Genomic DNA, 6767 nt, shown 5'->3' with positions numbered 1-6767 from the left:
AACATGGATCCTGGCCCACGTCGTGAGAATGAGGGTCCATCACTTTTGCATCCTTAGATGGCAGCTGTTTCCTGGGAAGACTCCGGGCTGTGCACCCAGGTGATGGGACTGGACCGGCCACACCTCTCAGGATTGGTCCAGCCCAGGGATCACTCGGGCAGCATCTCTGCTCACCCGGGCCACCCTCAGGCCTCAGGGAAGGGCTGGGCTGATTCAAAAGCGAAGGAGAAAATCAGTCCCTGGTGTTGCCGGAGGCTAACCAAAGTGTTCTGTGGAGTCCAGGTCACTGGGGGGGTGGGGAATGTGTTCTGTGAGAGCCTTGGGGTCATCTTTATCTGACACTTCTCTGAGTCATCTAACCAGCCTGGGTTTATCTTCCCAGATTGGGTTCCTAGAAGCCATTGGGGTTAAGATCAGATTTACTCAAGCCGCTGGGTAGAAGATCCCTCTTTGTATGCCCGTGTGTTTTGAAAGCTTGGGAAGGACCACAGCCCCTGAATGGGCTAGATTTTGGTGTTTTAATTGCTTGCACATAAACCAAAAATGGAAGAGAAGGATAGTCCTGAGACCTTGGAACTCCCGTCGCATGCTGACTTAAGAGCCCCCGTGCCGAATTCCTCACGACTGTATTGAGTTTAATATTGGTGCCTGACGATACTGCACAAAAATACATGCTGGTGTCGTTGCCACTCTTAGCTCGCTGAGAAAGGCTGAAGTCATTCTGATGGGAACCCGCCAGCATCATTCCTGGGTGAACTAGTTTGGGGAGTACAAACTGCTGATGACACACCATTGATTCTAGAAACTTGAAAATGTGCAAATAGGAAAATGGGCCTCCTGGGCTGTTTTTAAAATGAACCAAAGATAAAGAATGGGACCATTTCTTTTTGGTACTTGGGCGTCTGTTCTCAGTGGACGTTAACATTAAGTTTCCCTGGGTGATTATGAATTGGACTGATGTTATTTTTATCACTAAACACCTGTAGACCTTCGCTGTAGTTAGAATATATTTTCAATCATCCAAATTAGATGGTACCTGGGTATCAGGGCAGGAATTATCTGGCATGTGTTGGTCGTCCCTGGGTCCTGGATGGAGGCAACAGGCCCTGTAGAGCTGGCTGCAGGGTTCTTGCCAACATAACTGTCTTGGCCTCTGTAGGAGTCAGGGGACAGATACCCACTAAGTATCTGTTTGGTGTCAGGGGGTTTCTGCTTATGCACCCATCCAAGTGCCCTTTAGAGAACATCATTTTCAGAACACAGGCTTGAATCAGAACTCTTGGGTTCGGGGCGCCTGGGTGGCTCAGTTGGTTGAGCAGCCAACTCCAGCTCAGGTCACGATCTCGTGGTTCGTGAGTTCGAGCCCCGCGTCAGGCTCTGTGCTGACAGCTCAGAGCCTGGAGCCTGCTTCAGATTCTGTGTCCCCCTCTCTCTCCACCCCACTCCTGCTTGTGCTTTGTCTCTCTCTGTCTTTCAAAAATGAATAAACGTAAAAAAATAAAAGAACTCTTGGGTTCAATTACAGCTTCTTGTAACAGTCCTGGGACAATGGGCAAGTCACATAGCCTTTTGCTTCCTTGCTTTCTCACTTGTAAAATGGGGGAGTGGGGGATGATTAAATTGAATTCAGACATTTGAGGCAGTGGAAGCTGTTCCTGGCATGTAACAACCGTAGGCTATTCTCAACATTCTCACGCGGTGGGTGAGGAGACCAGAAGTGACTTGCCCGCAGAGCCAGCAGCAGAGGCAGGATTTGAATCCAGTCCCAGCAGACAGGCCACGTTAGTCTGACTACAGTGTGCCGTCTTCTGTAGCACCAAGTGGGCAGTGGTGGCCAAGAGGAGCAGGACTATCTAAGGACCACAGAAATTTGAAAACAACCTCTCGCCTCTTCCTAGGACAGAGCGTTTAAAATTACATATATTGTGTCAAAACACTGTGAAATTATTCTTGTCGCCTGGGTGAAGCAAATGACTTGGAAATAGCAAGTAATGGTGTCCGCAACAAAAGCCACTTGCAGCCTCAATGCTGGCAGCCCGGGTACCTGGGTTTGGTGTCCAGAGCTTTCTAGAGCACCCCCCATTTCCTCTCGTCTCAGGGTCTGCACCCCTCCAGCCCCTTCCCACCTTTGAGATTGTCCTTGCCTCTTGTCCAGATCTTGCTGGACACCCGTGAGCACCCTTGAGCCCGCCATTTTGTGAACCCTTCCCTACTTGGACAGAACTTTCCTTCTCAGACTTTCCTTCCTCCAAACTGCGTGCCTTCTGCCTGTTTGCCAGGGCCCAGTTGTCTTCCAGCTGTTTGAATGCCTCCAGCCGTTGCCTGAGCAAGACTGTAAATCCCCTGAGGCAGTCCATTTTGAAACCTCCTAATTCCCACATTGTTGTCCAGACCTGGGCACGGAGGCACCCTTGATGGGCCCGGAGACCCTGAAAGTCCCTTTGACTTAAGAGCTTATGATTCCAAGGCTAAGGGGACATTTCAAAATAAGCATCAGTATTAGTTGATGGGTGTGTAGGGTCCCCAGATGTGTCAAGTGTGGGCAAGTTTCCTTTCTCCTTTCCTTTCTCTCCCCATATGAAAGGTGGACATTGACCAGAGCCCCTCGTGGTGACCTGGTTGGTTCTGGTGAGTCTATACTTCTTACTCTCATGGTCTCTATGCTTATATTTCTGTCTCTGCAGCATGGATCTCCACTCGGGGCTGTGCATTCCTGCAGCTCCTGTGTGAGTGTGGCCACTTTGCCCACTGTTCTGTAACATTATACAAATGTAATCATATGCCAAGGAACAGGATCCAGAGTTGCAGTTATTTTGGGATATGCAGGAGCCTGTGGGAAAATGCTGGAACATCTCTGAGTTACTCAGGCAAATACCTTTCTTTTCCGTGTTCCAGCATGTTTTGAACTTCCAGGCGGCACGAAAAAGCAGGCGCACACGCCCCTTGTGTTGGGCCTGCCCTTCCTGACCAGCACTCCCTGTTTCTCGGCTGTGCTATCACATTCTCTGAGCTCTGAAAAGTTAGTGCAGAGGGGTGAGGGGCAGGGCTCGATTAAGCCCTTGGAGGCCTTAAGGGTGGAAAAAACTGTGGTGACTCTCTCCATAAGTGATTCAAAATAGGGACACCCTGGTGGCTCGGTTAAGCGTCCACAACTTGGGCTCGGGTCATGGTCTCACAGTCTGTGGGTTCGAGCCCCGCATCGGACTCTGTGCTGACAGCTCGGAGCCTGGAGCCTGCTTTGGATTCTGTGTCTCCCTCTCTCTCTGCCCCTCCCCCACTCGTTCTCTGTCTCTCTCCCTCTCTCAAAAATGAATAAACATTAAAACAAATTTTTTAAAAAGTGATTCAAAATAAAAACAAGCCCCAACGTAAGTATAGGGATGATCTGAATTTGCCACGTTATATACTCCGTTGCTTTTTTAAAAACGGGAGATTAAGTTCTCCCAGTGTGTGTGTGTGTGTGTGTGTGTGTGTGTGTGCGCGCGCGCGCGCGCGCACACGCACGTGCGCACGCGTGTGTACACGCTTGAGTGTGGTCTTGCTTTCCTGGTACTCAGTCTGCCTGCTGTCCAGCACTGCCCACTAGGAACCAGTGCAGATGAGAAGGAGCCGCTTCCATCGCAGGGGAGGGCTCTGGGCAGGGAGAGCAGGGACCAGGAGCAGGGAAAGCCAGCGATGCTCCCATCCTGCTTTCAGGGAAAGGGAGAGGAAGCAGCCACAGGTTTTGTAGACAGGTCCTCCCCAACCTCAGGAGCCCAGAACAACGGGGCCAGAGCTCTGGGTGCATGGAAGCCGGCCTCAAGCGGTGCAGGGAGGTCGAGAGGGGGTTGGAAACGCTTTCCAGGTAGAACTCTCCTCTTCCTGCCCCTGCCTGCTGTAGCCAGAGCTTGCCCTGATGTCCTCGGTTGCCCGTGTGAAGGCTGGGCTTTGTCTACAGCCCTGTTACTGAGGAAGGAGCTCTTCTGTTGTCCAATCAGGAGTCCAACCATCCGTCTCTCCCTGGTTTTCTTCCGCTTCATCTCTCTTTCTCACGACAGGCTCCTTCCTCTGCCTTGGCCTACAAAAAGCACAAACCAGAAGGAAACCTTTCCTCCTTGCTCCTCAGTTTTACCCTCTTTATTTTGAAACATCTTGAATGAACCAAAGTCACCACCTGGTCTCCCATACACTGCATTCCCCCCTGCATTCGCCTGCCCCCACCCCCCACCACCCTGCGGGCCCAGAGCTGCACACAGTCATTGGAGCCACACCTCCCCATGCTCCTCTGCCGGACTCCCCTTCCTCCCCTCCCCACCCCCCACTCCTGAACAGGGAGGTCTCCCGCACCCCCTTCGTCCACCTGCTCTTATCACTGTGTGATGGTTGCCTTGGTGTCAACCAGGCTAGCTGATAGCACCAAGATACTTAATCAAACGCTAGTCAAAGAGTCACTGTGGAGGAGTTTTGTAGATGGGGTTAATATCTACAGTCAGTTGACTTAAAGGAGATTACCCATGGTAATGGGGGTGGGCCTCATACAATCAGTTGAAGGCCTTAAGAGCAAAAGCAGTTTTTGTGGAAACGAAGAATTCTGCCTCCAAACTGCAGCATCAGCTCCTGCCTGGGTTTCCAGGCTGCCTGCCTGCCCCACAGTCGTGTGAGCCAAGTCCTTAAAATAAATCTCTTTAAAACACACACGCACACACACACTGTATTTGCTCTGGACAACCCTGACTGAAATACAGTTTACGCTCTCACTGGGTCACTGGCTTCCACTTTCCAGACCCCAGTCACTTCTGGGTGTAAGTTTCTGATACTCTCTTTGTCCTGTACACCAAACTTACATGATAGTCGCCTACAGGATACACAGGTGAGATGAATAGAAGTCAAGTTCCAGGGTTCCCTTAGCACCAAATCAGATCCGTTCCAGCACACGCCCTCCTTGGGGTGTGATCTCAAATACTCGCAGAGGTCACCAGGTGGAGGAATGACAGAGCCAGCTGTCACAGTTGGGGGGGTGGGGGGTAGACAGAGGCTGCTGCTCAGCCCCAGCCAGTAGTTGTGTAGGAACATGGGTCTGGTGTTGTGAGGGTTTTCCAATGTTCAAGAAAGGCCAGAAATCTGTTCATGTGAAATCTCTCAATTTTAAAATATTTTTAAATGTTTTTTTAAAACCCAGCAGGCCCAACAAACCCATCTGCAGGCCAGATCTGGCCTTTGGGCTGCCAATTAGCAAGTTCCAAGTCCCACTGTGCTGTAAATACTTAATTCTTTTTATTTATTTATTTAAAAAAATTTTTTTCTTTTATTTTAAGTAGGCTCCACACCCAGCATGGGGCTTGAACTCACAACCCTGAGATCACGAGTCACATGCTCTACTGACTGAGCCAGCCAGGTGTCCCTGTTAAATACTTAATTCTGTCCCCAGTCCCTTCTGTGCCTCCCTCTTCTTTGAAGTGAGTGAGGACTGAGGCCCAGGGCCCTTTGACCCCACTGTAGCCCACTTGAGATGAAGTAAGTCAACAGGAGAAGTGGTGGCCAAGGGAGGGGACTTGGTTCCCTTCTCCCTTTCCTCCGCCTTGGTGACATCATTTTCATCCACCGCCCCTCCCCCCCCCGCCCCGCACCCATCCAAGGCTTTCATCCTGTCACTCAAAGACCGCCAAAGGCACCTTGTTGAGTCTAGTTCAGAGTTGGCCTGCCTTCAAGGTACCCATTCCAGAGAAGTCAGTGGATGCCTCCAGGCCCCCTGTGTAAACAAAACTCAAACTCATCCCAGTCACTCCCGCTGTCTTACTGGCCTGCACTGGTCACAGGCATGTTGAGGGCAGTGGTGTCAGGCTGGGAGTTCCAATCCCAGCCTCATCACTCAGTACCTCTGTGAATTCGGCAGGCTCCTCGCCTTTTTGAGGCTCAGTTTTTCTCTTAGTTAGTGGTGACAGTGAGAGTGCCAGACTCCACTTGAGTAACACGTTCCGTCCTGAGGACAACAACTCACTCGAGATGGTCAGTGACCGGGCACACTGTCCCCAGCATTCTTCCCTCCATACCACCCGATGCCAAAGGGAAAGGGTCAGGGACAGGTCCACAATGTTGGTCCTTCTGGTCTCCAATCTCAAGATGGTATTTGAACAGAGTCCAGGGGAGGGGCCATTACACCCCATGCCAGTTTCTTCCCTCCCTCTCCACCTGTGTAACCTCCCAGTTCAAGTGTGGATGACATCTCTACAGTGCATTCCGGGCAGGGAATTTATGGTTGCAAGAAATAGGGAACAGAGACAACCCCCTGCCCCCGTGCCAAAGGACCTCAAGCAACAGGGTTTACAGCCAAGATCTCTGAGCCCCGGAACCTAGGAAATACCCAGGCCAGGCCTCGAGAGGAGCAGGCGCTGAAGGAAGGCAGAGATCCGGGGGCCCAGGGTCTGCCATTGAACTAAACCACCAGCTCTTCCTGAAGTGCCCTGCTCTTCTCTCCCTACCAATGATTAGGACATCAGAGTCAGGGCACGTGATGCCATCAGGGGAGCACTCAAGTTGGTAACCACTGGCCATTCCAGAGGTGGGCCTTCAGGGAGAATGGCTTCAGCAAAGGGAGATCAGGAGGCAGCGTGGTTCCCAGGAGCTGGAACCACTGTGGGGAAACACAAAAGAATATAGAAATAGGGCTGTAAGAGCCGACTGGCAGTTAATGCTCCTGGCGGTTGGTTCCCAACATGACAGTCACCCTTCAGGGCCCCTCAGCAGGGTGTCATGTTTGAGGAGGACAGTCCAACTTCAAAACTGAGACA

Source organism: Lynx canadensis, chromosome D2 (genome assembly GCF_007474595.2).
Source record: "Lynx canadensis isolate LIC74 chromosome D2, mLynCan4.pri.v2, whole genome shotgun sequence".
Classification (NCBI taxonomy): Eukaryota; Metazoa; Chordata; class Mammalia; order Carnivora; family Felidae; genus Lynx; species Lynx canadensis.
The sequence above is the reverse complement of the archived record's forward strand: the minus strand, read 5'-3'. Positions refer to the sequence as shown.